The sequence below is a fragment of the Ahaetulla prasina genome, chromosome 11 (genome assembly GCF_028640845.1).
Source record: "Ahaetulla prasina isolate Xishuangbanna chromosome 11, ASM2864084v1, whole genome shotgun sequence".
Lineage (NCBI taxonomy): Eukaryota > Metazoa > Chordata > Lepidosauria > Squamata > Colubridae > Ahaetulla > Ahaetulla prasina.
In genome coordinates this window covers 26081215-26107488 of record NC_080549.1, presented here as the reverse complement: position 1 = coordinate 26107488, position 26274 = coordinate 26081215, and positions in this window count along the sequence as shown.

Here is a 26274-nt window from a genome sequence, read left to right as displayed (position 1 = left end):
CCCTCAGTAGATCCCAGTGTCCGCAGAGGTTTATGGAACAGTTGCGGGGAATGAAATGGAAAAGAGACATCTAGAACAGGGGTTTGCAACCTTGGCAACTTTAAGCCAGGAGGACTTCAACTCCCAGAATCCTCCAGCCGGCTGGGGGATTCTGGGAGTTGAAGTCCTTCAGGCTTAAAGTTGCCAAGGTTGCAGACCCCTGATCTAGAACATTGCATCAACAAGGGATGGACTTGATTGAGCATGACTTCCAAGTAACCTGAGTACTTTTGGATAAGAGGGTCTTAGAGATTCATGCAATGAATCTGTCAGACAAAATGGCTCAGATTCACTCCCAGCCTTGCTGCAGGACCAGGGGAGATGCCTGGAACACAGGACAGCCTTGTTATCCGGGAACGGTTTGATCCTGTTGGGCCTGAAGAAGTGGACAGAATCCTTAGGACTATAAGCCGGACCACCTGCTCCTTGGATCCATGTCTCTTCTGGCTATCTAAAGCTGCCTGGGGAGTGGGATCTGGGTGGGTTCTAGCAGTGGTGAATTCTTTTGAGAGAGGGGGCGATTCTTCTGCCTCTTAAGGAAGCCTTTGCACCCCCTCCTCAAGAAGCCATCCACCTCTTATTTTTAAGGAAGGTTGTGGAGAAGGAGGGGTGTCTGCGTTCTTCATTGCTGCAGGGAAAGGACAAGTAGGTTGCTCCCTTTCAGCAGCAGAACCAGAACTCCTGTTTTGCCTTCAAAGGAAACGATGACCCAAATGCCACTGACTGGCAAGGACCACAGAGGGGCAGATCCCGCCACTTAACGAGGATCAGTCAAGGGCTCTTCTGGATGATTTGAGGTCCCCAACCCCCCCAATATTAAAGGATCCTTCCTGTTGGGACTTCTGTCAGTTATCTTAGAGGAGCCGGAAGAGGAGGAGCCAAGCAACCTTAGGCAAGTAAATGTGGTCCCTCTCTTCAGGAAAGGAAATGAAGAGGACCCCACTAATCATTTCCCAATGATCAAACACCAATCTCTGGTAGAGACAGTAGAGCAGGTAGAATAACATTTGTAAGTACAAGTAGTCCTTGACTTACAACAGTTTGTTTAGTGACAGTTCAAAGTTAGAACAGCATTGAAAAAAAGTGACCCAGCCATTTTTTTACACTTATGACCGTTGCAACATCCTTGTGGTCACATGATCAAAATTCAGACCTGTGGCAACTGACTCATATTTATGACAGTTGCAGTGTCCCAGAGTCACGTGATCCCCTTTTGGGACCTTCTGACAAGGAAAATCAATGGGGAAGCCAGATTCACTTAGCAACCGTCTCACTAACTTAACAACTAGAGTGGTTCACCAAACAAATGTAGCAAGAAAAGTTTTAAAAATGGGGCAAAGCTCACTTAACAAATTTCTCACTTAGCAACATAAATTTTGGGCTCAATTGTGGTTGTTGTCAAGGTTCCGACTAACGAACCAAAGCAAATCAGCACCCCAAGACGATCAGATCTCTTTCAGAACTGTTTTCTTGAGTACTTCATTTCAGCATGCATGAAAGCAGTTCTAAAAGAGATCTGATCGTCTTGGGGTGCTGACTTGGTTGGGTTCATCAGTCAGAACCTCGACATTTGTAAGTTGAGGACTAGCTGTGTTGTGATGACGGTGCCATGATTGCTAAGAGCCAACAAGATTTTGTCAGTCATAACCCCTGTGAGACTATCCACATCTTTTTCCTTGACAGACGAACTGATGGACAAGAGAAACGGCAGGCATGTGATCCACCTTGGATCGCCTCTGAAGGTTCCATTAAATCTCGCTCTTTTTCATTTACTCTTCAGTGTGTGATCCTAACCAGATTTGACTGACCTGGCATAGCATAATTCTTCCTAGCTATGAGATGGGAGGTAATTTAACCAACCTGCCCCCATGCACCAATTTTTAGAAATAGAAAGGCAGGAGAAGCATGGAGAGCAGCGGGCGGAATTCCGATCAGCAGCGGCCGTATCAGGCATCTGTATTTCCTGCAAGGGTTTGAGTTGCTTTCTACTGGAAATCGTTCTTGTTTCTTGCAAAAATGGCGAGATAAATTGAGGGCTCAAGCTTTGATGTCAAGAATAACGCCCAACATCAAAAATAAATCTCAGAGGGGTCCTGGAGTGGTCAGCCAGGATAGTGGACAAAAACGTGAAACTGAAGCCCTGCCCACTTTGTAGGACAAGGGATGTGTGTAAAAAAAGGCAGTTGTGTACACAGTTGTGGCTGCCAATTTGTCTTTCTTGTTCTCTACCGTCACCCAAACATCCCAGATCAATTTGATGCCGAATCTAATCCTGATTGGAAACCGTTCTTGGATTATATGTGTTTGTGTCACAGTCTGAATTTTGTGTCACAGCCTTTCATCTAGAATTATAATTTAACTTTGATCTAGAATGTTCAGTATTGCTCTAATGCATTGCGTCCTGCTTATAGTTTTGCTAGGGATTTGTACCATGTTAACTAAGTATGTTCAATTAAACATTCGTTGGGGAAAATTGTACCTTTGTTTCATTAATTCATAGTTTAAAAAGTAATTGCCAGTAAAACAGCCACAGAAGAGAATCAAAATCAAAGCCCCTCCCCCAGTATAATCAAAAATAAAAATAGAAAACAGCAATGTACTCATGAATTGCAATAATTACATAATATAATTACAATAATATTTCCAATAATAATAAAATAGAAGCAAAGGAAAAGGAAAGTAAAGATAGTGACAATGAAGTTTCTTCAAAGCACTCTTTGGAAAAGTTCCCTTTTAAGTAACTTCCAGAAAGTTTAATTGCTTGTTTGCAAGATTAAAAGTACCCTTTTGTCTTAATCCATGGAAATTCCTTTGGAAAAAAGATACCACAAGGAATTTAGGCAAAGCCAGCAGCATCCGAGATGCTGAACCTCAGACCTGCACCTGTAAAGATGGTACTTTCTGGGGAGATGCCCCTCCCCCCCAGGACCTCTGCCCCAAGGAAATAAAAGCTTTCAATAAAAGAAAAGAAACAAAGCTTTGGATAATGTGTGCTTGGTTATTAATTGCTGCTATTCTGCTTATCATGTAAATCTGCTCTTTTTTGTGTGTGCACAGAAAGAAAGAAAACTAATATAAAAAAACAGAAACAAAGCTGGAAGTTTCCCTTCAAACCCAGTTTACAAAAAGAGGAAAATGAAGCCCTTTCAATCACTGGGCTACCTTCACTTGACCTGAAAGGACTCTGGTACCACCACAAGGTACTGACAGATTTTATTTTCCTGGGCTCCAAGATCACCGCAGATGGGGACTGCAGCCAAGAAATTAAAAGACGCTTGCTCCTAGAGAGGAAAGCTACGGCAAATCTAGACAGCGTACTAAAAAGCAGAGACATCACCCTGCCAACAAAAGTGCGTATAGTCAAGGTTCTGGTTTTCCCAGTTGCAATGTATAGCTGTGAAGGCTGGAACATAAGAAAGTCTGAACACCAAAGAATTGAGACCTTTGAACTCTGGTGCTGGAGAAGACTCCTGAGAGTCCCTTGGACTGCAAGGCGAACAAACTAGTCAGTCCTAGAGGAGATCAACCCTGACTGCTCTTTAGAAGGCCAGATCCTGAAGATGAAACTCAAATACTTTGGCCACCTAATGAGAAGGAAGGACTCACTGGAGAAGAGCCTAATGCTGGGAAAGATTGAGGGCAAAAGAAGAAAGGGATTGCAGAGAACGAGGTAGCTGGATGGAGTCACTGAAGCAGTAGGTGTGAGCTTAAATGGACTCCAGAGGATGGAAGAGGACAGGAAGGCCTGGAAGAACGTCGGACACAACTTTGCAACTAACAACAACAACCACAAGAAGTTGGTGGGCTTCCTCCTGGCTGGAGGGACCCCTCAATATGCAGGGGGAGGGAGCTGAAGACATGGGTTGTTTTGGTCTTGCCCTCTCCCATCTTTAAATCTAATGAGCTCAATGGGATATTTTCTTTTTAAAAAAAGAAAAAAAAGAACAATTATGCTAATCCACACATGCCGCTTCCCCAAAGCCATCAAGACATTCAGAAGTCCTGCCAACTGACTTAGGTAGAATGTCATCTTTATTTGGGGGCAAAATAAATCTCATCTAAATCATGTGAAGTATTAGTACCACTTTATAAAACCTTAGTAAGACCACATATGGAATACCACATCCAGTTTTGGTCACCACGTTACAAAAAAGAGGTTGAGACTTTGAAAAAAAAGTGCAGAGAAGAGCAACAAAGATGATTAAAAGCCTGGAGACTAAAACATATGAAGAACCATTGCAGGATTTGGGTTTGGCCAATCTAGAGAAAAGAAGGCCTAGGAGGGACATGAGAGCAGTCTTCCACTATTTGAAAGGCTTCCACAAAGAGGAAGGGGGTCAATTTATTTTCCAAAGCACCAGAAGACAAGACAAGAAACAGCGGATGGAAACTAACCAAAGTGAAAAGCAACATGGAATTGAGGAGAAACTTCCTGACAGTGAGGACAATTAACGAATAGAATAGAATAGAATAGAATAGAATAGAATAGAATAGAATAGAATAGAATAGAATAGAATAGAATAGAATAGAATAGAATTTTTATTGGCCAAGTGTGATTGGACACACAAGGAATTTGTCTTGGTGCATATGCTCTCAGTGTACATAAAAAGAGAAGATACATTCATCAAGAATCATAAGGTCCAACACTTAATGATAGTCATAGAACAGTTTACCTTCAGAAATTGTGGGCACTCCAACACTGGAGATTTTTAAGGAGATTGGACAGCCACTTGCCTGAAATGGAGTAGGGTCTCCTGCCACCAATGACAATCACATGACCCTAAGACACTGCCCCCATTGCCAATACAGGCTGGTTGCCAAGCTCCCAAATTTTGATCATGTTGACTTTGGGCTACTGCAATAGTTGTAAGAAGGAGGATTGATCGTAAGTCACATTTTTCAGTGCTGTTGCAACTTTGAATCCTGACTAAATAAACGGCCATCGGTCAAGGATTACCTGTAGCCTAATCAGGAAACCACCCAGTTGTTGGACCAGGTTAAGAGGCTCTCCACAGGATTTCCTCTGTTCAGCTCACCACAAATCCTTGCCCAGCTTGTAGTTAAGAATCAAAGATCACAACGAAAACTGTAATTGGATTCCAGAAATTCAGGACAGAAATAGGAGGAACAACGGGAGAAAGAGAGAGTTGTAGATGTAGATGAAATTCTACTAAAAAGACAACTTGAGTGTCTCAAGTGTCTTATGAATTATTCTATGAAGGTTTCTTACTTGGGTGCAGACTCTAAACCTGAGGTCATCGGTCTTGTCCACACTCAGACTTGGGCCATCCCTTCAGGGAATTCAGGAGGGCAGCCTTTACCATTTTCATCTTATGGAGCAAGCCCCCTTCCCAGAAAAGAGCAAGCAGGGAGGGGCAGGTTTCTAGGCAGGGATGTCTGTTGCAAGGACCTGTGTGCCTCCAGCCTTCCTCTCCTCTCCTCTCCTCTCCTCTCCTCTCCTCTCCTCTCCTCTCCTCTCCTCTCCTCTCCAGACTAGACCAGTCAGTCTAGTCATCCGAATGGCTCTGAGCTTCGACTTGGGTCCAAGTGACATTTTGCCCTCCCCCGTCCTCAGGCTCCTTCCCTCTCTATTGCTCTCGTTGCTATTTTGAAGAAGCTTTTTTTCTAAGCAAACGCTGGGATAGTTGATACACATCTTATAATTAGAGAGCTCCCCTCTGCAATTATTACATTTTCTAAGCTACAGCTGCTTCCTACTCATTATCAGGTTAAGGAACTTCTCCTGATAGTAACACTGTACCAACCCCACAATTAAGCAGCAGACCACCCAGCACTCGCTGCAGCACATGCTCCCAGGCCTGCAAGGGGCTCCACTGACCTGGCCCCACATTTGCTCTTCATGATTACTTTCAATAGGGAGGACAGAGAGACACCTCTAGACCCAGAGTCAGAGATGACCTGGAGGCGAGTGTCTGGGCCCCTGGAGTCCTGCTGACCTGGCTATGGCAGAGCTTCCACTTGGAGGGAGACTTCTCTGCCCTCTTGCTCCAGGTCTATTTGAATCACAAGTGGGCACCAGCTATGGGACCCCCCTACGAGAATGGGCTCCTCTCATCTCCCAGCTGTGCCCACGGAGAAATGCCTTCCGGTGAGGTCTAAGTCCTAAGAGGTCCAAGCTTGCCAGCTCCAGAGAGTTGGTAGAAAACCAAATGATGGTCAAAATAGGGGCCGGTGGATGTTAGTTTTTTCCCCATGAGCTGTTCCTGAGTCCTGTTTAGAGGCATTCAGAGGCATTCAGTCTCAAGTCTTTGGTGGCCCCAGATAGTCCAGGAGGACATAATCAATCCAAAAGGGTTGGAAGAAGCATTAATATTACTATCATGACTATCACTGACATTATATAACATGACTATTACTGAGGGTTGCATCTTATGATTTATGATGATGGCATTTTATGATCATGATTATCACTTGTTGCTTGTATGTACACTGAGAGCTTATATAGCAGAGACAAATTCCTTGTTGTCCAATCATACTTGGCCAATAAAGAATTCTGTTCCATTCCATTCCATTATTCTGTGTTCTGTTCTGTTCTGTTCTGTTCTATTTCTTTCTTTTTTTTAATTTACATTTATATCCCACCCTTCTCCGAAGACTCAGGGCGGCTTACAGTGTGTAAGGCAATAGTCTCATTCTATTTGTATATTTACAAAGTCAACTTATTGCCCCCCCCAACAATCTGGGTCCTCATTTTACCTACCTTATAAAGGATGGAAGGCTGAGTCAACCTTGGGCCTGGTGGGATTCGAGCCTGCAGTAATTGCAGGCTGCTGTGTTTTAATAACAGACTATCTTACAGCCTGAGCCACCACGGCCCATTTCCAGAGTCTGGAACCGAGGGAGGTCACTGTCCCGCAGATAGCCGGTTGTGAATCCCTCCTTGTGAAGTAGGGCCATGGGGTGCAGGTGAGCGTGCTGATTGTGTACCTGGCTCCTTGCTACGTAACAGCAGCCCTGCCTGAGCTATTGCAGATGATAAAATGCTTCTTCTGCGCATGCGCGTTATGGCGGCGTTCTGAGCTTCGTGGAGACGGCGGCTGTGAGTCCTTCGGGCCGCAATGCTGCTCTGCCGGCCGCCTGGCCGCTTGGTCCCCGGCTCGGTTGTGTGATTCTCCGGCAGCCGAGAGCGAGGTCTTTGGTCCTTATTGAGCTCTCGGCTGCTGAGTTTGGAGCCGGAGTCCCTGGGCAGCGGCGGATGGCGGCGGCCATGTTGGGGGGGGCGCGAGGAGACGCCCGGCCCGAATCAGCTGTTTGGCGGCCGCAATGCAGTTCCGCCGGCCGCCTGGCTGCTTGGGCCCCGGCTCGGTTGTGTGATTCTCCCGGCAGCCGAGAGCGAGGTCTTTGGACCTCATTGAGCTCCCGGCTGCTGAGTGCGGAGCCGAAGTCCTCGAACAGCGGCGGATGGCGGCGGCCATGCTGGGGGGGGCGTGATGAGACACCCGGCCTGACCCAGCTGTTTGGCGGCCGGTTTTCGGCCGCGGATGTCATCAAAGGCTGTGGGAGCGTACCAAACATCGATGAAGGATGGAGGACATCGACATCGACGGCGGTATGCTGGGTTCTGGGTGTTGGACCGCAGGTAACACCGGTGGTTGGAGTGGGGCCTGTACGGGCATGATTATTGCCCCTCCCCTTTCCTTCCTTCCTCCCTTCATGGCCCGGAACATCGTTCTTCCCCCCACTGCTGACTTTTTGCCAAGGTCTGCCAAAAATGCCGTTATTTCACCAACGGCTTACATCTTTCCGGGTTGCTTTTCCATCGGCGACAGAGGTGGCGGGGCCTGGTCACTTACAACAGCGGCACAGCGGCGTGCTGGGGCCGTGTTGGGCCCAGCGGGAAAATCTGGCGGCTGGTTGGCGGTGGTACGGACAGCGGTATGGACAGCACTGACGGCACTGGCGGCATGATCTCGTCCCGATTATCGTACCACACGGGTTTCTGTCCCGTGATGGCACGTTGCCGGGAACCCAAGGGAGATTTTTATCCCGGCTATTGACTTTTTCCATCTTTGTAGCCGAGGAAACAACCAAGGGAAGGCTATTATGCCAACCTCCGAGGTGGAGGTCATTAGATCGGGATCGGACTTTCGGCCCCTTGGTTGTTTCTGGACCCTTTGGATTTTCTACGGACTATAACCAATATCATCGCCCGAGTGGCCAGTAATATGACTAACTATCGGTACGACCGGAACATCTCCGCCGGTTAGGGACGGACATCCTTTCGCTGTATATTGACTATTCCCCATGAGATACTCGTTTGCCGAACTACTACGACTGCGAGGTTCCCCCGCCTCGCAGGAATGGCCCTCCAAATTATCGAGGGCTTACCTTAACGAAGGGTCTTGGGACCCAGAGAGGTGGTATGCGGCCAAGAAGAAGTTGTGGGGTTTTTTAAATAGTTTTTTAAACAAGGGTTTTTTAAGGGGGGGGCGGGATTTGACGGGTGGGGGTGAGAACCCGTCGGGGGGGGATCCAGCCCCTGTGCTAGTTCGCGACACTATTCCATCTTGTCTGAAGGCAGGGGGGGAGGACGTTCCAGGTTTAGAGGGTTGCTCGATCTATACGGTAAGTGGGAGAGGCAGATATGGCGGGGGGGAGGGGCCGTACCGAGTTGAGGGAGCACGCGTTCGATGTTTGAGAGCGATCGCGTGCTCCGGCCCCTCAGTCCCTACCCGTTCCTCGGGTGGCCATGATCCTCAGAGCTTGGATCTTCGGCTGATGTTATGTAATGCCCGGTCCGTGGTTAATAAGGCTCCCCTGATCTGCGATCTTATTCAGGGGGAGTCCGCGGACCTTATGGGCATTACGGAAACCTGGTTGGGCCCAGAGGGGGGGGTCCCCCTTGTTGAGATGTGCCCTCCAGGTTTCCGAGCATTTCATCAGCCGAGGGCCCAAGGTAGGGGTGGGGGGGTGGCGGTTGTTATCAGGGAGGATCTAGAGCCGAGGGAGACCACTGTTCCTCAGATTGCCGGCTGTGAATCCGTCTATGTGCGGTGGGGCTATAGGAATCAGTTGGGCTTGGTGATCGCGTACCTGGCTCCTTGCTGCGTGACCACAGCCCTGCCCGAGCTGTTGGAGGTACTCGCTGCTGTGGCGGTTGAGACCCCCAGACTTATAGTCATGGGGGACTTTAACCTGCCATCAGTTGGCTTGTCATCGACGGCAGCTCGGGAGTTCTTGGCTTCCATGACGGCCTTGGACCTGATTCGAGTAAATGATGGCCCTACGCACACGGGGGGAGGCACACTGGATCTGATTTATATCTCTGGACAGTGGTTAAATGATCTGGTGTTAGATGATTTAGTAACGGAACCAATGTCATGGTCGGATCATTTCTCCTTCGCCTAGACCTTCGAACCGCCATTCACCACCGCAGGGAGACGGAACCTATACGGTGGTTCCGTCCCAGGCGCCTGATGGACCCTGAGAGGTTCCTGACGGAGCTTGGGCCATTCCCTGAGGAACTGGCCCACGGCACGGCTGAGGAACTGGTCGTGGCCTGGGAACAGGCCGCGGCCGGGGCCTTGGACCGTGTCGCGCCTTTGCGGCCTCTGACCCGGCGTAGGTCTCGTCCGGCCCCTTGGTTCTCCGAGGGGCTGAGGGAGATGAAACGCCGGAGAAGACGCCTGGAGAGCACCTGGAGGTCCAGTCGCTCCGAAGCTGATCGGACACTAGTTAGATCCTACTCTAGGACCTACCTAGTGGCAATGAGGGAAGCGAGGCGTTCCTATGCCTCCACCCTCATTGCGTCGGCAGATAACCGCCCGGCCGCCCTGTTTCGGGTGACCCACTCTCTCCTACATCAGGAGGTGCGGGATGACCCTCTGCAGGGACGAGCCGAGGAGTTTAGTGGTTATCTATACGATAAAATCGCTCAGCTGAGGGACGGTCTGGACCGAATTTGGGATGATCCAAGCGAGGGAGAGGAGGCACGCCTTGTTGAGCCCATTTGGGATGAGTTTGACCCTGTGGCTCCCGAGGACGTCGACAGGTTGTTGGGGAGGCTGCACGGCACGACATGTTTACTGGACCCGTGTCCTTCCTGGCTGGTACTGGCCACTCAGGCGGTGACACGAGGCTGGCTCCAGAGGATTATCAACGCTTCTTTGTTGGAAGGGGTTTTCCCTGCCGCCTTGAAAGAGGCGGTGGTGAGACCCCTCCTTAAGAAGCCCTCCCTGGACCCAGCTATTTTAGGTAATTATCGTCAGTCTCCAACCTTCGCTTTGTTGCGAAGGTTGTAGAAAATGCCGTGGCGCGACAGCTACCCCAATACCTGGATGAAGACGTCTATCTAGACCCGTTCCAGTCCGGCTTCCGACCCGGATACAGCACGGAGACAGCTTTGGTCGCATTGGTTGATGATCTCTGGAGGGCTAGGGACAGGGGTTATTCCTCTGCCCTGGTCCTATTAGACCTCTCAGCGTTCGATACCATCGACCATGGTATCCTGCTGCACCGGTTGGGGGGATTGGGAGTGGGAGGCACCGTATATCGGTGGTTCTCCTCCTATCTCTCCGACCGGTCGCAGACGGTGTTGACAGGGGGGCAGAGGTCGACCGCGAGGGGCCTCACTTGTGGGGTCCCTCAGGGTCGATTCTCTCGCCCTGCTGTTCAACATCTACATGAAGCCGCTGGGTGAGATCATCAGTGGTTTCGGGTGAGATACCAGCAGTACGCTGATGATACCCAGCTGTTTTTTCCACCCCGGCCACCCCAATGAAGTTGTTGAAGTGCTGTCCCGGTGTTTGGAAGCCGTCGGGTCTGGATGGGGAGAAACAGGCTCAAGCTTAATCCTCCAAGGCGGAGTGGCTGTGGATGCCGGCATCCCGATTCAGTCAGCTGCAGCCGCAGCTGGCTGTTGGAAGCAGTTATTGGCCCCAAAGGATAGGGTGCGCAACTTAGGTGTCCTCCTGGATGATCGGCTGTCGTTTGAAGATCATCTGACGGCCGTCTCAGGAGGGCCTTCCACCAGGTTCGCCTGGTTCGGCAGTTGCGCCTTCCTTGATCGAGATGCCTTATGCACAGTCACTCATGCGCTCGTTACCTCTCGCTTGGATTACTGTAATGCTCTCTACATGGGGCTCCCTTGAAGTGCACTCGAGGCTCAGTTAGTCAGAATGCAGCTGCGCGGGTGATAGAGGAGCTACCGTAGCTCCCATGTAACACCGCTCCTGCGCAGACTGCACTGGCTGCCTGTGGCCTTCGAGTGCACTTTAAGGTGTTGGTTACGACCTTTAAAGCGCTCCATGGCTTAGGACCTGGGTACTTACGGGACCGCCTGCTGTTACCACGTGCCTCCCACCGACCCGTCGCTCCCATAGAGGGACTTCTCAGGGTGCCGTCCGCCAAACAATGTCGGCTGGCGGCCCCAGGAAGGGCCTTCTCTGTGGGGCTCCACACTCTGGAACGAGCTTCCCCCAGGTCTACGTCAAATACCTGACCTTTGGACATTCCGTCGCGAACTAAAGACACATCTCTTTATTCGCGCGGGGCTGGCCTAAATTGGATTTTTAATGGGAAATTTTATTAATTTTTAAACGGGGTTTTTAGTTTATGGTAATTTAATTTCAGGCTAATTTTAAATAAGTTTTTTAAATGATATTTTAACTTGTATATTTGTATTGCTGGTTTTATCTTGCCTGTACACCGCCCTGAGTCCTTCGGGAGAAGGGCGGTATAAAAATCAAATAAAATAAATAAATAAATAGCCGGGATGGCGGTTGAGACCCTCAGACTTATGGTTATGGGGGATTTCAACCTGCCGTCGGCGGGCAAATCATCAACGACAGCTCAGGAGTTCATGGCTTCCATGACGGCCTTGAACCTGACCCAGATAGTTAATGGTCCCACTCACATCGGGGGTAACACTCTGGACTTGATTTTTGTCTCAGGACAGTGGCTTAATGATCTGGAGTTAGAGGATCTAATTTTTAAACCCCTGTCATGGTCAGATCATCTACTCCTTTAACTAGACTTTTGAACCGCTGCACCACACCGCAAGGAGACGGAGTCAATTTGATGGTTCTGTCCCAGATGCCTGATGGACCCAGAGAGGTTTCTGACAGAGCTTGGGCTGTTTCCCGGGGAATTAGCCCACGGCTTGGCCGAAGAACTGGTGGCTGCCTGGGAAGAGGTGGCGGCCGGGGCTATGGAGGTGGCGGCCTCTGACCCGGCGCCGAACTCGACCAGCTCCTTGGTATAACAAGGAGCTGAGAGAGATGAAGCACCGGAAAAGACGCCTAGAGAGTGTTTGGAGGTCCAGCCGATCCAAATCCAACCGAACACTAGTAAGGTCTTATATTCAGACCTACCTAGTGGCGATAAGACCGGCAAAACATAAATATTTTTCCGCTCTTATCACATCGGCAGATAATCGCCCAGCCACCCTGTTTAGGGTGACCTGCTCCCTGCTTATGCAGGGGGCTCGGGAGGACCCCTTGCAGGGGCGTGCTGAGGATTTTGTACAGTATCTATCCGATAAAATTGCTCGGATCCGAGATGGACTGGACGCTGATTGGATAGATTCAGGCAGGATGACGGGGACGGGTCTTGTGGATATTACCTGGGCTGAGTTTGATCCTGTGACTCTCGATGACATGGAGAGGTTGTTGGATAGGCTGAATCCCACCACATGTTTATTGGACCCGTGTCCCTCCTGGTTGGTACTGGCCACATGGGAGGTTACACAAGGCTGGCTCCTGGGAGTTACCAACGCTTCTTTGTTGGGGGCATTTTCCCCACCGCCTTAAATGAGGCGGTGGTGAGGCCCCTCCTCAAGAAGCCTTCCCTGGACCCAGCTGTATTGGCCAACTATCGTCCAGTCTCCAACCTTCCACCGCGAGCTTAAAACATATTTATTCATCTGCGCAGGACTGGACTAGATTTTAAATTTATATTGGTTTTAATGGGTTTTATTATTTATATTGCTTTTTTAATTATTTGGCTGTGTAGAATAAGTTTTTTAATTGTTATTTTATTCTGTATTTTTTTGTACTTTTTTATCTGCCTGTGAACCGCCCTGAGTCCCTAGGGAGATAGGGCGGTATATAAATACGATAAATAAATAAATAAATAAGTGTGGTGGCATATCAGCTTCCCCAATACCTGGAGGAAACTGTCTATCTAGACCTGTTCCAGTACGGCTTCAGACCTGGATACAGCACGGAGACGGCTTTGGTCGCGTTGGTGGATGATCTCTGGAGGGCTCAGGACAGGGGATGTTCCTCTGTCCTGATCCTTTTAGATCTCTCAGTGGCTTTTGATACCATCAACCATAGTATCCTGCTGCGGTGGTTGGAGGGATTGGGGGTGGGGGGCACCATTTATCAGTGGTTCTCCTCCTGTCTCTCGGACCATTCGCAGACGGTGTTGGCAGGGGGGCAGAGATCGACCTCGAGGTGCCTCACTTGTGGGGTGCCACAGGGGTCGGTTCTCTAGTCTCTCCTGTTCAACATCTACATGAAGCCGCTGGGCGAGGTTATCCGTGATTTCGGGGTGGAATACCATCTGTACGCTGGTGATACTCAGCTGTACATTTCCACCCCGAACCACCCCAACGAAGCCGTCGAGGTGATGGCCCGGTGTCTTGAAGCCATGCGGGTCTGGATGGGGAGGAACAGGCTCCAACTCAACCCCTCCAAGACAGAGTGGCTGTGGGTTCCGGCGTCCCGGTACAGTCAGCTTATGCCATCGCTGACTGTTGGGGGTGAAGTACTGGCCCCCAGGGGGAGGGTGCGTAACTTGGGCATTCTCCTGGATGATCAGCTGTCCTTAGAGGAACATCTGATGGCCGTCGCCAGGGGAGCATTCTATCAGGTTCGCCTGATTCGCCAGTTGCGCCCCTTCCTAGACCGGGACTCCTTGCGCACAGTCACTCACACCCTCGTTACTTCCCGCCTGGACTATTGCAATGCTCTCTACATGGGGCTCCCCTTGAAGAGCACCAGGAGGCTCCAGCTAGTCCAGAATGCGGCTTCGCGGGTGATAGAGGGGGCACCTCATTGTTCCCACATAACACCTATCCTGCGCGGCCTGCACTGGCTGCCGGTAGCCTTTTGGGTGCAATTCAAGGTGCTGGTCATCACCTTTAAAGCGCTCCATGGCTTAGGACCGGGTTATTTATGAGACTGCCTTCTGCCACCGATAGCCTCCCAACGACCCGTGCTCTCCCACAGGGTGGGCCTTCTCAGGGTGCCGTCAACCAAACAATGTCGGTTGGCGGCCCCCAGGGGGAGATCCTTCTCTGTGGCGGCACCGGCCCTTTGGAATGAGCTGCCTCCAGGGTCGTGCCAACTCCCTGACCTCCGGACCTTCAAACGTGAACTTAAGACTTTATTATTCCATTGTGCGGGACTGGCCTAAGGGTAATTTTAAATCGAAATTTTTAAATGGGTTTTACGTTGGTCTATGACCGTTTTAGTTTGATTCGGCCTATTAAATATTTGGTTTTAATTCTGTTTTAAATTTGCTGTTTGTATTTTGTGTTTTTAAATATGGCTGTAAACCGCTCTGAGTCCTTCGGGAGAAGGGCGGTATAGAAATTAAATTATAAATAAATAAAAATAAATTTCATTCCATTCCATTCCATTCCATTTTGTTTTTCTGTTTTTGCAGCCTGAGACTCAGTTCAGAGATTTCCGAACACCGACAATTCTGGCCGCTGCAAGATCACCCTCTCAGAGGCAGCCTTATTTAACTAGCCAGCTAGATTACATCGTGATTCCTAATCAATTCCCAAATTGACTGCCTGGCAGAAGATGCTTTTGGGGAAAGGAGCACAATTGCAATCAACTACAATGAAGGGAAACACGGGGCAGAACTAAAGAAGCTGATGTGGCCTCCCAAAACCTTAGTCAATAAACCTTATTTCACCACAATTTTAGTGGACTTAGAGCCAATTTGGTGTAGGGGTGATGGTCCTGGCCTAGAAATAGGAGACTGTGCATTCAGGTCCTGTTTTAGGCATGAAAGCTGGCTGTAGATTCACCCCACCAAACAGGCACCAGCCTATTGTTGGGGAACATGGGCTATAACCAAGCACTGCGTGCAGTTCTCCCTATGCTGTGTGTGTCCTGTCATCACACCAAAGAAGCTTCACCTGAAACCTGAACTTCCTAAGTCCCCAAGCTAAGAGTTTGTGGGAACTCCCCTCTGGCCTGCCCAGAGCAAAACTGGGAGCGGAAGACATCCCCAGCGCCCATCAGCCCAGGCAGGAGGAGAAAGATCACTGGGAGAGATGCAAAATAAGGGAGGGGACCAAAGCTCCAAGTCCCTCAGTTGAGCTCAGTTGTCCCTCAGAACAGGGGTCTCCAATCTTGGCAATTTTAAGCCTGGCAGACTTCAACTCCCAGAATTCTGGGAGTTGAAGTCCGCCAGGCTTAAAGTTGCCAAGGTTGGAGACCCCTGCCTCAGAAGACAGGCTCAGGATCCAAAAAGTTCTTGACAAACTTGAACAATGGGCTCTATCCAACAAAATGAAATTTAATGTGGAGAAAAGCTAAGTTTTACACCTGGGCCGAAACAACCAAAGATACAAGTACAGATGAGGTGAGATCTGGCTCACTGAGATCAGTAACTGAGATCAGTAACTGTGAGACGGATCTTGGAGTCTTAGTGGATAATCACTTAAACATGAGTCAGCAGTGTGCAGCACCAACCAAAAAAGCTAATACAATCCTTGTTTGTATAAACAGAGGTGTAGAATCAAAATCACGTGAAGTATTAGTACCACTTTATAAAGCCTTGGTAAGACCACATCTGGAATACTGCATCCAGTTTTGGTCCCCCCATTACAAACAAATTTGTTGAGACTTTGGAAAAAGTGCAAAAAAGAGCAACTAAGATGATTAAAGGCCTAGAGCAGTGGTAGTCAACCTGGTCCCTACTGCCCACTAGTGGGCTGGAACGCTTTCATGGTGGGCGGGAGGGGTTTTGTCCGATACTGAAGCACTTTCCTTTTTTTAAATTTAATTGACTTTTAAACAATTTTTCATAACATTATTTAAAAACATTTTCATTAAGTTTCCATAAAATTCCCCATGACAATTTAAATTTCTGAAAATATACTATTTGTCTTGCCCGTGCATAAGTTTAGTTCACGTTATGTAAGTAAAACTAAATGGCACTATAGTGCGACCGCAAACAAAATAGCCTCATCCCAGAATAGCTCGTGCATCTCCCCACACACCACCCAGCTGTAAAAGACAAGCAGAGCTGGTAGCTGGCGCCTCCCCCAAAACCCAATCCACGATGCGCGAGAGGCATGCACTGACGACGATACACGGTGCATTACTGTGGAACCAGTGGGCGGTTAGAAAATTTTACTACTGCTACTACTAACTACTAACAGAGATACAAAAGTGGGCAGTAGGTATAAAAAGGTTGACTACCCCTGGCCTTCAAACATATGAAGAATGGTTGCAGGAACTAGGTATGCCTAGTCTAGAGAAAAGAAGGACTAGGGATGACACGATAGCAGTATTCCAGGATTTGAGGGCTGCCACAAAGAAGAGGGGGTCAAATTCTTCAAAGCACCAGCAGGCAGGACAAGAAACAATGGATGGAAACTAATCAAGGAGAGAAGCAACCTGGAATTGAGGAGAAACTTCCTAACAGTGAGGAGCATATTAGTATTTAGTATTTAGTATTTATTGGATTTTTATACCGCCCTTCTCCCGAAGGACTCAGGGCAGTTCACAGCCACAATAAAAAACAATGACAATGTACAGATAAAAACAAAGATTAAAAAACTTATTATATGTTTGGCAAAAATTTAAAAACCCCATAAAATTTGTATCAAATATAAATATTAAAATTAAAACTCCTTAAAATTTAAAATTTAAAATTCCTAAGCCAGCGTAATTAACCCATGGAACAGCTTGCCTTCAAATGTTGTGGGTGCTTCATCACTGGAGGTTTTTAAGAAGAAACTGGACAGTCATTTGTCTGAAATGGTATAGGATCTCTTGCTTGAGCAGGGGGCTGGACTAGAAGATCTCCAAGGTCCCTTCCAGCTCTATTCTGATTCTGAACTGATCTGGAACTCTTGCACCTCCTGAGGCAGGCAGAGTTGCTTCCCACCGAGGGAGACAAATGGAGGCTTTGGATTTGTGGAAGGGAAAACTCAGAGTTTTCAAACTTGTGACACAGAATACAAGGGGGAGGGGGGAGGGGATGGCCTAGTGAGCAAAATTGGTCTTCCAGCTGGTTTTAGCTATGCTGGACCATTTGCCCTTGGGGACAACCAAAAGAGAAATGAGCTGCCACACGTCACCTCAAATAGCCAGGGAGGGCTAGGGATAATCCAGAATACAGGGAAAGTGAGGCACCTATTGAAGACATATTGCCAGAGACAGAAAAGGTCAAGGGCCATGCAGAGCTAAAATGCTCTGGAGGCAAAATCAACATCTGATAATTAGGGCTAATTTATCTGTCCAAATCTTGAGGTGACTATGATTTGTCATTGTTTTTAGTAGGTGATAAAATACCTGAAAATGGAGCTGTCATTTCAGCACAGGAAATGTCCCATTATCAGTGTAGGTCTGTGCAAGAGAAGCTGCCACAATCTACCTGGCCCTGAAAGGGGGAGGAGGGCATCAGTCAGGCGGTGTCTGGAAAACATTCAGAGACTGAGGCAAAATTGGGAAAGAGGCTTTGATTTCAATGCTTATGAAAGACAACCAAGAGGGACAAAGACAGATGTGGGCTCTTGGCAGTTCTAGATAGTTGTTAAAGAAGCCAAGTTCTAATCAGAGCAAGTCTTGAAAGAAGTGTCTGACCTGCTGGTTGGAAAAGATAAAGTTGGATCAGAGAGAAGAGGAGGAGGAGGAGGAGGAGGAGGAGTTGTTTTGGTCACCATGATAAAAAAAAAAGATGTTGAAACTCTAGAAAGTGCAAAGAACAACACCAAAGATAATTAAGGGACTAGTGGCTAAAATATGATGGACCATTGCAGGAACTGGGAATGTCTAGTCTAATGAAGGCAAAGTCTAGGATGATACAATAGCAGTCTTCCAATTCTTGTGGGGCTGTCACAAGGAAGAGGGGGTCAACTTATTCTCCAAAATACTTGAGGGCAAGACAAGAAGGAATGTATGGAAAACGTAGCAGGGACAGATCCAGTCTAGAACTAAGGAGAAATTTCCTGACAGAAGAATTAATCAGAAGTTGTAGATGCTCCATCACTGGATATTTTCAAGAGGAGACGGGACAGCCATTTCTCTGGAATGGTATAGAATCTCTTGCAGGGTGTTGGACTAGAACAGGGGTCTCCAACCTTGGTCCCTTTAAGACTTGTGGACAGCTGGCTGAGGAACTTTGGGAGTTGAAGTCCACAAGTCTTAAAGGGACCAAGGTTGGAGACCCCTGGACTAGAAGACCTCCAAGGTCCCTTCCCACTCTATTTTCTACGTTCATTCAGCAGCCAGCAGACGCCTCGTGCTGATTTGCACCAGAACAAAGCTTTTTGTCACCCTTTTAAAGGACCAGAGGTCCTTTTTCCGTTGTCTTAGAAGTGCACATTTTATTTGGATTCTGCAAGTTTAGTCCAACAGTTATCTGGAAAAGGTTCTCCAAGACCAAAGACAGAATCTGCACTAAGCACTCAGGACACAAAATCGTTTTACATGCTGCACTGGGGAGCAGGTTTGGCTTTGACCCATAGCTCTTGGCTTCAAACTTTTGGACATGGCTCAGCTCATCCTCCTTCCACATTCCTCACTTGCCTTTTGTACATGAAAGCTCAGCTGTACCTGGAAAAGCCAAGACTTCTTCTGTCTCCACAGAACTGAATAAACGGCTAGAGGTTCTTTTCCAAACTGAGATGAAATTCTCAGGAATTTCTGAATGGACCAAGCCTGCCAAAATTCCAAGCAACCAGATGCTGGATCTCTGCCCTTTTGCTTCTTCTGAGGGAATTGAGCCTGCCAAATCCCAGTCAAGCGGATGTAAATTTTTAAAATTTATTTTAAACAGGTTAGCGTCTACCTCTAAGATTAAGCAGATATTTAACCTTGCAAAACTCTCAAAAGAGCACTAATGCATAATTAAAATCTAATCAACTCCATAATAATTTAATGACTATTGACTTCCATAAAAATATTTGTGCAACGGGATTCTTAAATGTTTTTTGGAGAAAGGAGTTGCTGGATCCTCATCCAGTGGTTGGGGGAAAGATATTATATTAACATCTTCTGGATAAATAAATGTATGTATTTCCATAAAGGCAGTGTAGGTACAGTGGTTAGAGATGACCAATACAGGTAGTCTTCAACTTATGACCACAAGTGAGTCCAAAATTTCTGTTGCTAAGTGAGACAGTTGTTAAGTCAATTTTGCCTCATTTTATGACCTTTATTACCATGTTTGTTAAGTGAATCACTCCCATTTTTAAGGTTACTAAGTGAATCCAGCTTTCCCCATTGAATTGGCATATCAGAAGGTTGCAAAAGGGGTTCACATGACCCCTGGACACTGCAACCGTCATAAATATGAGTCAGTTGAATTTGAATTTTGATGGGTGGGTTGCCACAATGGTCCTAAGTGTGAAAACTGGCCATAAATCACTTTTTTCAATGCTGTTTTAACTTCAAACAGTCACTAAACGAACAGACATAAGTTAGGACGATCTGTAATGAAATCTTTATTGTCATGTTTCCTGCCCAGCTGATCCAGCAGGTCCTTCCAGTTCTTCTGCATTCCCTTCAGAAATGATGCTTGGAACGAAAAAGGAAGCCACCTTGTGAGCTGGTGTATATATATATTACCAAACATCTGGATGCCTCTTCGTTTAGTCTTTTCTCTGGAGGCTTCACAGAGACGCCATTTCTGGGAGGGTCGCTGTGAGAAAAGATAAGAAAGGGTCAACTGACTCGGTTTATGCCTCCCTCCACTTGAATGTAGAATAGTTGGATTAGAAGGGAGCGAGGAACTCGAAGTTTATTTACCATCCAAAGCCTTAATATGAAGAGAGTATCAGACAGCTTCTGCCATAGTACCATAGTTTTTCCTTTTGGCTTCCTTCCATTTTTCCCGCCTTCTTTTTTCAGGTCAGTCGAGTATTGATTCATTAATTAGGACAGGAATTGACCAACCAGCTTGTAGCTGAAGTTTGACCTTGTGGGCTTAGAGAGAGTGACTGGAGACTTTAATTCTACTCCCACCTGAGCCATGACAGCTAGCTGGGTGACTTTCTCTCTCTCTCTCTCTCAGCCCAACCGACCTCACAGGGTTGTTGTGGGGAAAATAGGAAGAGGAAGGAGTATTAGGCATGTTCATTGCCCTAAGCAATTTATAAAAAATAAAAAGGCAGGATATAAGCCATCACTCTCGATGGAAAGATGGGTGGAGTATAAATGTAATAAATACAAATAAATAAATAAAAACAAATAAATAAATGATAGGAAATTCAGCTTTACCGCTTTCTTTGTCACGAAATGCCTCCTTATTTTAACTTTGTCTGTCCGGCTGCAAAGCTTCCATGTTTGGTCCAAGTTTTGACCTCCGAAGCTATGGAGGCTCAATCCCAGTAACATCCCTTCGAGATGGTCATCCCGTCTCCCCTCGGTCTCTTCTTCTTGAGAAGTTGGTGGAACACAGAAAGCTGCAGTGAGGCTCCTGCGAGACCCAGACGGCCCCATCAAGTCCTGGCTCCTCATCAGGCCTCTTTGGCAAGGAGGAGGGCGGCCCTCATTTCATTCCATCCCCTCTGTCAGTCTAGCCATCTTTTATTGATTGTATTGTAGTATTTAATTGATCGTATTGTATTTCATTGTTGCGAGCCACCGAGAGTCCTTGGGAGTCAGCATGCAAGTTTAATAAACTATTTAATTCCTTTCACTGTTTGCTCCTTTAAGTGGGGCCACTTGAGCTGCGCTAGGACTCTGGAGACCTCCAGGCCTTCCCTCCAAGGGACGCTGAGGCCGTCTTCACGAACTGGTTTCAACTGTACCGACACAAATAGGCTGGCAGGAGCGTCTGGCAGGGGCCGTTTTTGCCAAGGGAAAGGGCGGCAGCTGTTGGGCCTTGCTTTGCTCTCTCAGTGCCTGGGTTTTAAAACAGCTTCTTCCTGGAAATCCAGTCAACTCCTGCTTTGTCGGCTTTCCAGAAGTCATTAGAAGAGCTTTTCCTGAGAGCCTCTGAGTGATGAACTCCACCGTTGATTTATTGGCTTTGTTTTATTTCTGTTGACATGAAGATGGTTGGGATTCTGTTTATAGTCTTGCTGAGTTGCTACCATGGATGATTTAGTGCACTGGGTTGCATTTATCTTTTCTTATTTTACTGCCGGTGTTTCTTGCACACACCCGGGATGGGTACCTGGTCAATCGCCAGGAGTCTCTCCATCGCAGCAAGTAGCAATCCAGCAACAAATGCTTCCATGTCTGGCCAGCCTCCCACTCTCCCTTCTGGGCAAGAGGGCCCTTTGGAAGAGGGAAGAGCAGCCACTAACATGAAATGGGGGCAGGGTCCCATCCTGCTTGGAAAGCCCTCTCCCCTTCTTTCAGGACTGGGATGGCCCCATCCACCTGCTCCAAGGTGAGAAATCCCTGCATTTATCCCTTCAGGCCATTGTTGCTTCAGCCTGTATTGCTCTGTAGAGTGTCTCCCACAGCCCACTCTACTGGAGAGTCTCTGCTTTCATGGGCCTCTGAAGCTTGGTCCTCCTCCTCCTCCACCACCACCACCTCCTCCTTCTCTGCCTCCACCTCTGCCTCTTCCTCCACCACCACCATTCCACCTCCTCCTCCTCCACCACCACCACCACCTTCTCCACCTCCGCCTCAGACAAAAGCCACCTGTGACCAGTTTCCTCTCTTTCTCTCTCTGGCCAAAGTCCAGAGGACTGACCCAGAAGGACCCAGAGGCTCAACTGCATAGCTCCCTCCTTCCATGCCAAACCCATCCACCCACACCCACCCCTGAGCCCATGGGGAAAGAGCCATCAGGCTCTCTTTAATGGCAGTCTAAACCCCAGAACTCACTGTAACAGCATTGCCAAAAAGCTATTAAGAATTGTTAACCTAATCTTGCGAAGCTTCTTCTCCAGTAACATTGTACTGCTAACTAGGGCATACAAAACCTTTGCCAGACCAATTCTTGAATACAGCTTGTCCACCTGGAATCCACACTGTATATCGGACATTAACATGATTGAGTGGATTCAGAGGTATTTTACGCGAAGAGTCCTCCACTCCTCTACTCACAATAGAATCCCTTATGCCACCAGGCTCAAAATTCTGGGCTTGGACAATCTGGAACTGCGCCAGTGCGGTCCGATCTAAGCATAGTACGCAAAATTATCTGCTACAATGTCTTGCCTGTCAACAACTTCTTCAGCTTCAACCACAATAATACACGAGCAAACAATCAATACAAACTCAAGGTAAACTGCTCCAAACTTGATTGCAGAAAATACAACTTCAGCAGCAGAGCAGTCAACACCCGGAATGCTCTACCTGACTCCATTGTTACAACCTCAAACCCTCACATCTTCGACCTCAAACTAGTGTCTACCGTGAACCTCACCCCATTCCTAAGAGGTCCGTAAAGGAGGCGTGCATAAGCACATCAGCGTGCTTACCGTCCCTGTCCTACTGTCCCCATTTATCTGTACTTACTTCCTTTGTTCATATTTATGTTCATATCTATATTTGTTATCCTGTACATGTTTGACAAACAATAAATAAAATTTAAAAAAAATAAAAGGTTGGCAACTGATGCAGAAACCCAGTCCATGCTGCCATGCCTTTCTTGAAGGGTTGATTCCCCTCAGACTGAGCACAGAGGTGCCCGCAGGTGGTGTTTTTATTTCCCATCCTCACCTCACAAGGTGGCCTGTCTCTCACCCACCCCCATACCTATGACGATTCAAAGATCAAGCAGCTCCAGTCTCCAACAATGCTTTTCCCCTTTCCCCAAATGTTTATGGCCAGAGACACAATCCAGGGCTCCTCCTGCCCAAAACGATCCTGGATGCATCCAGGGATTGGGAACCACCAGCATCTATTAGGCCCTGAAGTTGCTGTAGGGGAGACTTTGGAAAAGATGCTGTTTTTATTAACCAAGTTCATTTCCACCCAAAGTAGGTCCAACAAAGCTAGATGGCTTCAAGAGAAACGGGAGGCCTCTGGCAAAAACTGAGTAGAGATACCGTCCCACTCCCTCTCCCTCCCTCCCCCTCTCTCTCCTTTCAAGAGATCCCCCACAAAGGGCCTGCCACTATCAGTTGTGCCATGGAAGGAAGGGGGAGAGGCTGGAACTCAGAAACATTTAGATGGGATGGGCTGCAAAGGAGCCACATCAGACACTGCCCCAACCTCCTCCCACTGGTCTCAGAGCTGCAGGTACAGGTGCTTATGGATGAATACTGCATCCAGTTTTGGTCACCGCTCTACAAAAAAGATGTTGAGACTTTGGAAAAAGAGACGAGCAACTTTAAGGTGATTAAAGGCTTCGAAACTAAAGCATATGAAGAACAGTGGCAGGAATTGGGTTTGACTAGTCTAGAGAAAAGAAGGACTAGGAGTAACATGGCAGCAATGTTCCAGTAGTTGAAGGGCTATCACAAAGAAGAGAAGGTCAATTTATTCTCCAAAGCTCCAGAAAGCAAGACAAGAAACAATGGATGGAAATTAATCAAGAAGAGAAGCAACCTGGAATTAAGAAGAAATTTCCTGACAGTGGGAACAATTAGTCAATGGAACAGAAATTGCCACCAGAAGTTGTGGGTGCTCCATCATTGAAGGCTTTTAAGAAAAGACTTGACAACCACTTCTCTGAAATGGTCTAGGGGCCCCTGCTTGAGCAGGTCTCTTCCAGCTCTATTTTGACTGATTGCTGCAGAGGAAAATCCCAGAGATTCCCTCAAGCAAGTCTCACCGCTATGCAGGAGTTGAAAAGATTCAGAGAATGGCCCTGACAGAGCAGCTGGCCAGAGAATGGGATGCGGAGTTGTGGTTCGAAGAGGGACGCCAAGCAAGGATGAAAAGGCATGACGGGAAGAGCAGCTGCCACTGTACGCTTCAGATTTAGAGAGAAAAAGATGCTTCTGAGCATGAAGAGGGGATCCTTGACCTAAAGCGTTATGTCTCTCCCCAGGACTGCACCAAGTCTCCGTTAGTTTAAGAAGTTGCCAAGATGTGCCACATCCACAGCTGTCTTTTCCCTCAAAATCTGAAAGTTGCCCAGCCCCAATATTAGTGCCTCTGTTCTCGTGTCCTCGGCCCTTGAGAGTCAGACCTCAGCAACCCATTTCTTGAAGACTACAATGGTTGCCCTGGCTTGCCACCATTTCTACCTCAAGAAAGGCTGAAGACAGGATGCTGCTAGGACTGGCATTGCATTGTCTGCAGCCCCTGGAATCCAAGGGGCCTCTGAGAAGACAGATGTCTAGTGTCATGTCTAATGAGGGACACGTCATCCACCTTCTCACGTTCTATCAGAAAATACCCTTTCTGGGGGCACCTTCAGTTAATTCTGGGCATAGCAGAGCATAGCTAGCCTTTCCTGAGAAGGTGGGCACCACTACTGGCTTCACAGTCAGGCCTTTGGCAAGGGGTGATATTGGGGGAGCCGAGGGCAAGGGCCCTTCCCGCTTTCAAGTGAAGCAGGTTGGATCATCTGCCCATCTGCCAGCCATGGAGCCAGAGGAGGTTCACCCCAGGATGAAAGGCATATGTAGGTTTGCTTGGGGCTGGGGGTGTGAATTGCATGCGTATACCTTAGACACCCCCTTGGATCTTCTCTACTCCCAGACAAGAGAGTCTGAGGAGAACCTCCACCAACCTCCCTCCTGGTCAAAGGGACTTTTTGCTCTTGCTTTAGTGTCTCAGGACGGAGATGCAAGTGTTTGACTGCAGGTTTATGTTGGAACCAGAACTGGGAGACAAAACATAAATTGTAGGCAACCGATGTGAAAAAAATGGGGTGGACAGGTTAATAACAGAATAACAGAGTTGGAAGGGACCTTGTAGGTCATCTAGTCCAACCCCCCACCCAAGCAGGAGACCCTACACCATTTCTGACAGATGTTAGTCCAGTCTATTCTTGGAAGCCTCCAGTGATGAAGCTCCCACAACTTCTGAAGGCAACTTCTGTTCCATCAGTTGATTGGTCTCACTGTCAGAAAATTTCTTCTTATTTTCTAGGTTGAATCTCTCCTTGTTCAGTTTCCATCCATTGTTCCTTATCTGACCTTCAGGTGTTTTGGAATTATTTGAAGTCTTTATGCTGTTTGGGATAGAAAATCATTACAGATTATTTCTAAACATGCAGCTGTCAATCAGTGTCTTTCTTTATGGAGGTTTAGACAAGACAATTCTGGGAAAGAAACACTTCACAGAGAACTGATAAATAGATTTTTTTGCATGTTTCTCCAGAGGTTGGTCCCCATACAGGGTCTCATACTCAGGGTCCATTTCAGGTGCTCTCCTCCACCCATGAGCTGGCACACAGCCTGGCAGCCTCCTTGCTCTGTCCACACCAGTGGTGGTATTCAGCTGGTTCAATCCGGTTCGGGCAAACCCATAGCAGCGGTTCCAGGAGGCTCCGCCCACCCACCCGGACATCATCACGTCCCGTTTTTGACACTCTGCCCATGCGCAGAAGGTCCTGTGCATTCACAGAGGTGTTGCGCACGAGCGAAGCGAGTGCTCACATTTATGAACCAGTAGCAAAGGTAAGTGAATACGACCACTGGTCCACACAGCCGGTCCCAAGTCAGCCTTTACTCACAAGGCTTCTCCCTGCTGCATCCTAACGATTTCCCACGTGCCAGGGAAAGGAGGGCAAACCCTCTGCTGGTCACTCCCGTAAATGGTGGGAGGGGGTGCCGGGTAAAGTGGGGGCAGGCAGATCTGCAGTGATGGGCTTGGCCATAGCCTGGAAACCTGGCAAGGTGTGTTCTGCTGTCTGAAAACATGATCCTCTGTGGACAGAAAGATCTAGGGCAATGGCAGGACCCATCAAGGGGGCATGAAACTGCTTGCATGCTGCAGTGGGCATCAGCGAGGGCGTGTGCCAAGGAGCCGTTTGGCACCTTCTTGGATGGGGAACGGAGAAGCACGGCTCTTCCAGAAACTTCTGGGGAAGAGCAAAAAATTGTAGGTAGGCAGAAATTAGGTCACATCCCTGAATTGTTTGAATAAGTGGGACAGTGTGTACATTTTATTTATTTACTTTCCTACAGGGCATCTGTTGTGAGTGTATAATAAATCA